An 11,425-nucleotide genomic window follows, 5' to 3' on the forward strand; every position below is an offset into this window, starting at 1 on the left:
TCTATGAATGCAACTCTAAGGTCATAAAATATGATTCAAAGATCTTTGCGAAATGTACACCAGCACATAGCCTTCAGTAAAGCAAAATATAAAATACAATCAGACTCAAATAGTAATTCATATGAATCATATATACAAGATGCCAAAACATACAAGAAGAAATTTTGAATTTAAGAGAGTTGAAACAGATTCATCTTTAAATAGGCAGGAACCCATTTGAGCAACTTAGCTAAAAATGGTCACATGTAAGTACTTAAGAGACAATACATTAATTCCATCAAAAAAAAAAAAAAAACGATACTTTAATCTTCTCTCAAAATTCTTACACCTTGATTTTCATAGAAACAGGAAAGTACTTGTTGCAATAAGGAGCTTTAACATGGGCAAATGAGAGTATAATCGGCGGAATTCCCCACAAAGAATCACTGCATATAAGGCCGGATGCCACGGCAAATACCAAGTCATCAGCTGATTGCTTGTTCTTCATCCGCCATACGATAAGAATCAAGCTCCCAACGCACATGTCAATCGTGAAAAATCCACCAAGATAAAACGAAATAGTCAAGTACATTGCTCTTGGAACAAACCTATAGATCCTATGCTTTGTTTCATAAGACTTCAACAGCTCCTTGAGTATATTTATGACGATGGCAGCACAAAAAAATATTAAAGCAAGTTTGAGGCAATTTTTGGGAAGGGAATTGATACCCTCACCTCCAAGAAATGCAATCCCGTGGTATAGGAAGGTGTCAGGCGCAGGATAGGAACCATCCGGGTCGCCAACAGAGTACGTTGTGTAGAACAACCAAAATATTAAAGGCAACACGACACAACCCATTGTTGTACCAACAATTTGATTAACATACATAGACAAAGTAAATGTCAAAGTTAAATATCCGGTCTTAAAGTCCTGCATGATATCAGAAGCCTTAGAAAAAATGTTCATCTTGACACCACAAGAAGCAAGACCAGCAATAACTCCTCCATTTTCAAGGCCAATCCAACAATTGAATATTAGGATAGCAACTTTGCCATAATTGGAGGCAAGAGACCAATCGCTAAGACCACACACATAGGCATTGCAAAAAAGCCAAAATTGGTGCAATGCAATAAGCCAAAATTGGTACCATTTCAGTTGGGGAAAGATGAAGGGGACTCAAATAGTGGATATGAGTGCGAGGAGAAATTAACCAAGCAAAACTATACAAAGGGGAATTTGGCCACTGATAGTAACTGTAGGAGTTTAATGCATTTGTTTGAAGCTCCTGTGTAATTAAACAGCATGAATGCTAATGTTGGTCCCATAGTCAGTAGGGAGCAAGAGTTGTTTTCTTTTTCTTCTTAGGGGGAATTGTTTCTTAGCTAGTGATTTTTTTGTTTTTTTTTTTCAATTGTTGTGTGAGAAAGGGGCTATGTGGAGCATCCCTTAATGGGATCAAGATTGATGTCTATTTTTGGTGCATGGGCTTGCTAGCAAGTAAGATGTACGAGACTGCAAAAGAAATTGTGACTAATCTTATTCACTTGATAGAAAAATATGGTCATGTTCTTAATGGTGCAAGGGCGTATTACACTAACAAAATGTAACTTTTATTTTATTTTCTATTTCTGTTGTTTTATTGTATTTTATGTCCTGCTGTATTTCACATTGTTGATTCCTAATTATCTTCCTCATTCTGAAAATATGGCATTTTTTGACTTAAATTAAATATTGTGGTAATTGTCATTGGCTTGTGCTCTTTTACATAATTTAAGTATCATTTCCCTTTTTGCTTTCCAGTTTCCTTGTTATATGTTCTTATGGAGTAAAATATGTTAAGCGAAAATAAAAATTATTTCTTTGTAGTTCAATTTCTTAATAGGCAACAAGCTTGATGCATGTTGAGTTTCATTTCACATAGGCTTTATTAGGTAAATAGTGGTGCAATCAGATTGTTAATAATGAGGACTTGATGTCTAAAAGCTTACAACGCCATATATATGTTGCAGGCTATAAGGTCATAAGCCTTATAAATTTTTGCAGGCCATTAATATAAAGTCAAAATCTTAAATTTAAACTGTTTTTGCTATCTGTTCATGATATATAAAACGAATAGTCTACATCTTGTCTTGAATTGAAAGATACGAGGATGCATATACATTTTCATTCTTTTAAATTGGGCATTAAAGCTTTCAGCATGTGTATAACACTTTATGGCTTAATCACCTGATTCTCAAGTTTTCTTTTTTGTTTTTCTCCCTCAACAATTTTGTTTTATAAATCTCACTTATGTAAATATCTTTCATCTCCTTGGCTTGCTACAATAGGAGCCATCCCTAGTAGATAGCTTGTAGTGCCACCTAATAATTATATGGCAAATATTTATGCATTTACAAAAGATTTATATAGTTTCATTCATTAAAAAAAAAAAAAAGATTTATATAGTTAGTTTTGAAACTATTAAAAAGTTATAATAATCCAAAAAAAATCAAGACTTGGTTCATAAAATTCCGAAGATATGTTCAAGATGCAACAGAGAAAACAATAACACCCTAGCTAACCAAAATTGTCCTACCACACCAACTAGGATATTTTTCAACCATATTATTCCAATCAGGTCAGGTATTTCACTATATAAACTTTTTCTTTTTAAACTCAGTCTCAGACCAAAGCCCCATTGAAGAGACGCTACCTCCCCGTCGTCTCCAAAAGTCCTGTGTTTTAAGTTTTGTATTGAAAAAGACCGTGCATGTATTTTGTTTTGTAAATGGGCTTAAGCGTATTTATGGGCTCAATTTGTTAGTTGTGAAAACAACCCACCAAACACACAATTAAGATGGAGAACGAAGGTCCAAAGCTCCTTGACAGGACACTCCCTATAAGGCCTGTTAAAACTTGGTGCTTTCTGAGCCCATCCTATATTCATATTATGTTAATGCTTTTTTTTTTTTTTTTTTTTTTTTTTTTTTTTTTTTTTTTTTTTTTTTAACAAGAGTATTACAAGAATTGGCTTAATCTGATATTTCCCTCTATATGCTCGAAGATCCTAGACTGTGTTATCAACAATTTGATTGTAGCTCCTTGCCCTCGCCGAGATTGTGGGTTTGCTGACATTCTAGGGCGACGAACTATGGGGTTTTATTCAGAAAAATACAAGGATAGTAGAAAGGGCGGCAGTTGCGGAGGTCTTGTCAGTCATGGAAAGAGTTTTGTCGATGCTTTAAAGAAGAATCCAAAATAGTATAATTAATTTGGTGCTAACCATTTCTCATTAATTTTGACGAGCTCTTGTTGTGATCTCAGTGGAGCATGGATCAATTACTTAACAAATTTTCTTATAAAATAATTTTTTTAAAAACCAATTGCAGGGGCCACGGCTCCTGCTGGCCTTAACGTGGCTTCGCCATAGTGAAAAAACAATAAGAACGAAATGGAAATTTTTTGTGTGGGACAATAATAGAACATTTAAAGGATTTGGAGGAGGAATTAGAAAGGTCTTCAGTAGCCTCGTGCACTAGCTGCGATCAATGCACAATGCTGAAGCATTCTGTGGGGACCTCATAATTAATGTATTTATTAGAATGCCAGACTTTGCGGTATCATTCACTGCTCACCCAATTATTATGAAGAACGACAATTTCAACAAAGGTATAAAGAGTGACATTGTTCATTTCAGGTACATGGTGGCGAAGTTGATAAACGACCATCTGAAGAAAAGTGGGTTTGAGACTGGGTTTATTGAACTACCAATCGATTTTAATCTATTTTTTTCCCCTAATTTTTTTTTCTCTGCTTGTTAAAGATGGTAGTTTCTTGCAGATCTTTCATCTCACCTTTTTTAATGGAGAAGATCGAATGAAATTTATTAACTCGGTTACAGAATATTAGGGGTGGGCAAATTATCCGCCTACCGCCTACCGACCGCTTACCGAACCGTACCGAACCGAACCAAACCGCCATCGACCACCTACAGACTTTTCCAACTAATTTTCGGTTCGGTAGTCGGTATAAAATTTTGTTTCGAAAGTCGGTTTGGTGACAGAACCGAACCGAACCGCCTTTTAAGAGGTAACCAAACCGAACCAAACCACATTTTAAGCAGTAACCGAATCGAACTGAACCGCCTTTTATTCCGACCGACATAAAACAAAACGACGTCGTTTTAGTAAGAATGAAACGTTTGATCTTTTTTTTCTTTTTTTTTTTTTTTCCTTTAAAAAAATCAAAACGACGTCGTTTCATTACCCATGTTAACCAACTTAACTGACCGCCTATTAACCGCATTACTGACTTAACCGACCGCTTATTAACCGCTTTACCAACCGCATAGTAACCGTTTATCTGACTTAACCGAAATAAATTTACCGACTGCATTCTGACAAAAGTCGGTTAACCGACCGAATTAATTGACTTAACCGCCTACCGAACCGATGCCCACCCCTACAGACAACGGCGGAGACAAAGGGGGGCGAGCAGGGCTCTCGCCCCCCCTAAATGTCTAAAGTTTTTTTTATTTTTTTTTTATTTTTTTATTTTTTTTATAGATATCTGAAAAAAGAAAAAAAAAATTACATTAAAAAGAAGAAAAAAAAAATACTGATGCTGATGCCCGCCCCTGCTCATAATAGAAGAAAAAAAAAATTACATGGAAAAACCAACCGTCAAAAAAGAATTTATCAAAAAAAAAAAAACCACTAAATGCTCAAAAAGAGGAACGGAACAATTTTGTGAAAAAACACAAAAAAATAAAAAAAAAATAAAAAAAATAAAAAAATAATTACATTTATCTCTCCATCTTGAAAAAACTTTAAAACTCCTACATAGAAAAACCAACCATCGGAAGCTAAGAACACAAATCTTTTAAAAAAAACACAAATCTTGTTATTTGGCCTCTAGCATCTCCGCTTCTTTCTGGACAATCTCTCGCACCGAAAGCCTTCCACTTTTTCTTTTTCTTTTTTTCTATTACTGAGCTAAGAGTGTGATTGTGTGAGACAATGGTTGTTGAGTTGTTCTCTTTCTTCTTTTACTTTTCAGTTTTCAGGATAATAATGAAACCGTTGCTTTTCAGAATTCTCTTCTTCTTTTTTTTCTTTTTTTTTATAGATACTTTTCAAAATTTTAGTCATTGCAAGTTGCAACGTGACTTGTCAACGTGACCACAACCACATGTTTTTTTCCTTTTTTTTATAAAGTTAATTTTGTATTTTGTTTTTTATTTTTATTTTTTGTATTAGTGTCTACATGTTAACTGATATATCAATTTGACATATATTTATGAAGTTTGATAGATACATTTTTTGTGATACATATATTATTTATAATTTATATTTTGAATTGTAATTACCATACTTTTATATATTATAAAAATATAGTATATAAAAAGAATAAAAAAAAAATATTTATCATTATATTTTATTATTTTAATTCCGCCCCTACTAAAACAGATTCCTAGCTCCGCTACTGCCTACAGAATATCGAAAGATTAATATAACGTACTTGGATCACGAACTGGACCTTGGCAATACAACACATGAGCTAGACAACATAAAAAATTGGACCAAGAAGATTCGAAGTGGCACTTTACGTGACATACTAAAAAAGTCCCCGAGGTTTGATCGGACTACGGAAGGAAACAAATATTACAATGAGATACCAAATTATATAAGGAATGCATATGCACATTGTAAAGACCACGACAAGGTATGTAATTTTAACCTTTTCAATTGATATAATTCAACAAAATAGGTTAATACAGTTTTTTTTTTCCTTTTCTATTTATTAACAAAACCATTTACAAGAGTATTTCAAGAATTTGCTTAATATGATATTTCCTTCTAGGATCCTAGACTGTGTTATCAACAATTTGATTGTAGCTCATCGCCCTCATCGAGATTGTGGGTTTGCTAACATTCTAGAGCGACAAAGTGTGGGTAAAAATTCAGAAAAATACAAGGATAGTAGCAAGGGCATAATTGCAGAGCTCTTGTCAGCCATGGAAAGAGTTTTGCCGATGCTTTGAAGAAGAATCCAAAATAGTATAATTAACTTGGTGCTTATCATCTCGCATTAATTTTGATGAGCTCTTATTGAGATCTCAGTGTGGGCGTGAATCAATTAGTTAATAAATTTTTTTATAAAAATAATTTTTTGAAAATCAATTGCAGGGGCCATGGCATCTGCTGGCCTTAACGTGGCTCCGCCATTGTGATGAAACAACAAGAACAAAATGATTTTATTTTATTTTATTTATTTATTTATTTTTTGTGTGTGGGATAGTAATAGGACATTTAAAGGATTTGGAGAAGGAACCAGAAAGGTCTTCCGTAGCCTTGCGCACTAGCTGCGATCAATGCATAATGCTGAAGCATTATGTGGGGACCACATAATTAGGGTCTTTATTAGAATACCAAACTTGGCGGTATCATTCACTGCTCACCCAATTATTATGAAGAACGACAAAGTCAACAAAGGTAGAAAGAGTGACATGGTTCATTCTAAGTACATGATGGCGAAGTTAATAAACAACCATCTGAAGAAAAGTGGGTCTGAGACTGAGTTTCTTGAACTACCAATCGATTTTAATCTCTTTCTTTTTGCCCTAGTTTTTTTTTCTCTGCCCATTAAAGATGGTAGTTTCCTGCAGTTCTTTCATCCCATCTTTTTTAATGGAGAAGACCGAATGAAATTTATTAACTTGGTTACAAAATATCGAAAGATTAATATAACGTACTTTGATCACAAACTGGACTTTGGCAATACAACACATGAGCTAGACGACATAAAAAATTGGACCAAGAAGATCCCAAGTGGCTCTTTACGTGACATACTAAAAAAGTCCCGAGGTTTGATCGGACTAGGGAAGGAAACAAATATTACAATGAGATACCAAATTACATGTATATACACATTGCAAAGACCATGACAAATTATGTAATTTTAACCTTTTCAATTGATATAATTCAACAAATTATGTTAATGCAGTTTTTTTTTTTCTTCTATTTATTAACAAGATTTACAAGAGTATTACGAGAATTGGCTTAATTGGTATTTCCCTCTATATGCTCGAGGATCCTAGGCTGTGTTATCAACAATTTGATTGTAGATCCTCGCCCTCGTTCTCGCCAAGATTGAGGGTTTGTTGACATTCTAGAGCGACAAACTGTGTGTTTTTATCCAAAAAAAATACAAAAATAGTAGAAATGGCGGTAGTTGCGAAGCTCTTGTCAGCCATGGAAAGAGTTTTATCGATGCTTTGAAGAAGAATCCAAAATAGTATAATTAACTTTGTGCTTATCATCTCTTATTAATTTTGACGAGCTCTTGTTGAGATCTCAATGGGGGAGTGGATAAATTACTTAACAAATTTTCTTATAAAGTAATTTTTTTTTTTAAAAAAAAAAATTGGCGGCATCATTCACTGCTCACCCAATTATTATGAAGAACGACAATGTCAACAAAGGCAGAAAGAGTGACATGGTTCATTCCAAGTACATGATGGCAAAGTTAATAAATAACCATCTGAAGAAAAGTGGGTCTGAGACTGAGTTTATTGAACTACCAATCGATTTTAATCTCTTTCTTTTTTTCCCTAGTTTTTTTTTCTCTGCCCATTAAAGATGGTAGTTCCTGCAGTTCTTTCATCCCATCTTTTTTAATGGAGAAGACCGAATGAAATTTATTAACTTGGTTACGGAATATCGAAAGATTAATATAACGTACTTTGATCACGAACTGGACTTTGGCAATACAACACATGAACTAGACGACATAAAAAATTGGACCAAGAAGATCCCAAGTGGCTTTTTACGTGACATACTAAAAAAGTCCTCGAGGTTTGATCGGACTAGGGAAGGAAACAAATATTACAATGAGATACCAAATTACATGTATATACACATTGCAAAGACCATGGCAAATTATGTAATTTTAACCTTTTCAATTGATATAATTCAACAAATTATGTTAATGCAGTTTTTTTTCTTCTTCTATTTATTAACAAGATTTACCAGAGTATTACGAGAATTGGCTTAATCTGGTATTTCCCTCTATATGCTCGAGGATCCTAGGCTGTGTTATCAACAATGTGATTGTAGCTCCTCGCCCTCGTTCTCGCCAAGATTGAGGGTTTGTTGACATTCTAGAGTGACAAATTGTGTGTTTTTATCTAAAAAAATACAAAAATAGTAGAAATGGCGGTAGTTGCGAAGCTCTTGTCAGCCATGGAAAGAGTTTTATCGATGCTTTGAAGAAGAATCCAAAATAGTATAATTAACTTTGTGCTTATCATCTCTTATTAATTTTGACGAGCTCTTGTTGAGATCTCAATGGGGGAGTGGATAAATTACTTAACAAATTTTCTTATAAAGTAATTTTTTTTTTTTAAAAAAAAAAAACCTGGCCCCTGCTGACCTTAATGTGGCTCTACCATTGTTTCCAATTCCAGATCATGAGTTATTATATGCAATCAATGAGATTATGATCTAAAGTCAACATGTGAAGAACTTGCATGCATGAAGTAAAAACTAGTTTGAAAAACATACTGTTAAATGCTACTCCAGCTGACGCAACAAGACATGTTTGGATGATAATGTTCTCTTGCCTAGTAAAAGACTGCTTCAACAAACCATACCTATACAGTATTGCTGTATAGCCCTTCAGAACACCAAATCCCAATAAAGCTCCCAAAATGTTTATGGACATTGAGGGTAGCAGCTCAGGAGTTAGGCTAAGCTTGCACACAATAAAATTAAATAAAATGCTCAAAACAAAGCTAGTCACCAAAGACCTTATGGTTAAATGTTTCTTCCATGGCAGTACCTCTGTATCCTTAAACAGGCTATCCAACGTGACTTTATCGTCAATATCGCTCTCTTCCCTAGAGTTTCGCCCTCTACATCATTAACGTCTCCCTTGTTTATTTCTATTATCTGATCACCAACGTGACCAACGTCTCCTTCTAGTTCTTCTATCTCACCGAGTCACCAACGTGACCAACATCTCTTTCTTCTACTTCTACTATCTCACCAATGTCACCAACGTCTCCTTCTTCTACTTCTACTTCTACTTCTACTATCTCACTACCATCTCCATCGTTTATTTCTACGATGTCTTCACTAGAGTTGTTCTTTGCTTCATTATCATCCTCGCTAACCCGATCTTCTCTCACACTTCGCCGGCTGCTACTTCATCAACAACCTGATCTCCTCTCACTTCGCCAGCTACTTCATGATCATCAACCAGATATCCTCTCTCTTTAGTACTAGCTACTTCAACGTCTCATCTCTCTTCACTACTACCTCAACGTCTCCTCTCTCTTCAATAGCTATTTCATGATCATCAACTTCAACGTCTCATCTTTCTTCACTAGCTACTTCTACGTCTTCTCTCTCTTAACTAGATACTTCATGATCATCAACTTCAACGTCTCCTCTATCTTCACTAGCTACCTCAACGTCTCATCTCTCTTCACTAGCTACCTCAACGTCTCATTTCTTTTCACTAGCTATTTCAACGTCTCCTCTCTCTTCACTAGCTACTTCATGATCATCAACTTCAACATCTCATTCTTCTACTTCTACTATCTCACCACCGTCTCCATTGTTTATTTCTACGATGTCTTCACTATAGTTGCTCTTTGCTTCATTATCATCCTTGTCAGCCTGATCGTTTCTCACTTCGTCGGCTGTACTTCATCAACAACCTAATCTCCTCTCACTTTGATGGTTGCTACTTCATCAACAACCTGATCTCCTCTCACTTCGCCAGTTACTTCATGATCATCAACCGAATCTCCTCTCTTTTCAGTACTAGCTACTTCAACATCTCATCACTCTTCACTAGCTACCTCAACGTCTCCTCTCTCTTCAATAGCTACTTAATGATCATCAACTTCAACGTCTTTCCTCTCTTCACTAGCTACCTTGAAGTCTCCTCTTTCTTCACTAGCTACTTCATGATCATCAACTTCAACGTCTCCTTCTTCTACTTTTACTGTCTCACCACCGTCTCCGTTGTTTATTTCTACGATGTCTTCACTAGAGTTGCTCTCTACTTCATTAACGTCTTTGTCAACCTAATCTTCTCTCACTTCACCGGTTGCTATTTCATAAACAACCTGATCTCCTCTCTCACTTCGCTAACTACTTCATGATCATCAACGAGATCTCATATCTCTTTAGTACTAGCTACTTCAACGTCTCATCTCTCTTCGCTAGCTACCTCAACGTCTCCTCTCTCTTTAATAGCTACTTAATGATTATCAACTTCAATGTCTCCTCTCTCTTCACTACCTACTTCATGATCATCAACTTCAACGTCTCCTCTATCTTCACTAGCTACCCCAACGTCTCCTCTCTCTTCACTAGCTACTTCATGATCATCAACTTCAACCTCTCATCTCTCTTCACTAGCTACCTCAACGTCTCCTCTCTCTTCACTAGCTACTTCAACGTCTCCTTCTTTTACTTCTACTATCTCACCACCGTCTCCATCGCTTATTTCTACGATGACTTCACTAGAGTTGCTCTTTGCTTCATTATCATCCTCGCCAACCTGATATTCTCTCACTTTGCCAGCTGCTACTTCATCAACAATTTGATCTCCTCTCACTTCGCTGGTTGCTACTTCATCAACAACCTGATCTCTTCTCACCTCGCTAGCTACTTCATGATCATCAACCAGATCTCCTCTCTCTTCAGTATTAGCTACTTCAACGTCTCCTCTCTCTTCACTAGACACCTCAACATCTCCTCTCTCTTAAATAGCAACTTCATGATCATCAACTTCAACGTCTCCTCTTTCTTCACTAGTCACTTCAATGTGTTCTTACTCTTCACTAGCTACTTCATGATCAACTTCAATGTCTCCTTTCTTTTCACTAGCTACCTCAACGTCTCCGCTCTCTTCACTAGCTACTTTATGATCATCAACTTCAACCTCTCACCTCTCTTCACTAGCTACCTCAACGTCTCCTCTCTCTTCACAAGCTACTTCAACGTCTCCTTTCTCTTCACTAACTAGCTCAATGTTTCTTCTCTCTTCACTAGCTATCTCAACGTCTCGTCTCTCTTCACTAGCTACTTCATGATCATCAACACCCTCACTTATTTGACTCTCTTCACTAGAGCTTCTATCTCCTTCATATCTTTCTTCATCAACGTTTCCTCTCTCTTCACTAGAGTTTCTCTCAACCTTATCAACAACCTCCCTTATTTCTCTCTCTCTATGCTACTCTCCATTTCTCTTTGTGGTTTTCTGGCCAAGTAGGAATAAATAGTTCCCTCGAACAGAGTATATATAAGGGCATAAAAAATTTATGGTTTTAAGACTCGTTGCTTCGTGGGCTGGGCTAGCTTTCAGCCGAATTCCACCACCTATGCCCCATCTTTTGCAATTGTTCCGATCTGGTGCACTCTGCGACTGCTGATGGGTTCGGGTTTCGGA

General features: G+C 35.9%; 1 pseudogene; it reads right to left on the reverse strand.

Moving 5' to 3' along the window:
• Positions 1-322: 322 nt before the first annotated feature.
• On the reverse strand, positions 323-11,220 carry LOC133869064 (probable metal-nicotianamine transporter YSL12; annotated as a pseudogene).
• Positions 11,221-11,425: the final 205 nt, after the last annotated feature.

This window comes from Alnus glutinosa, chromosome 1, assembly GCF_958979055.1.
Source record: "Alnus glutinosa chromosome 1, dhAlnGlut1.1, whole genome shotgun sequence".
In the NCBI taxonomy this organism is placed as follows: domain Eukaryota; kingdom Viridiplantae; phylum Streptophyta; class Magnoliopsida; order Fagales; family Betulaceae; genus Alnus; species Alnus glutinosa.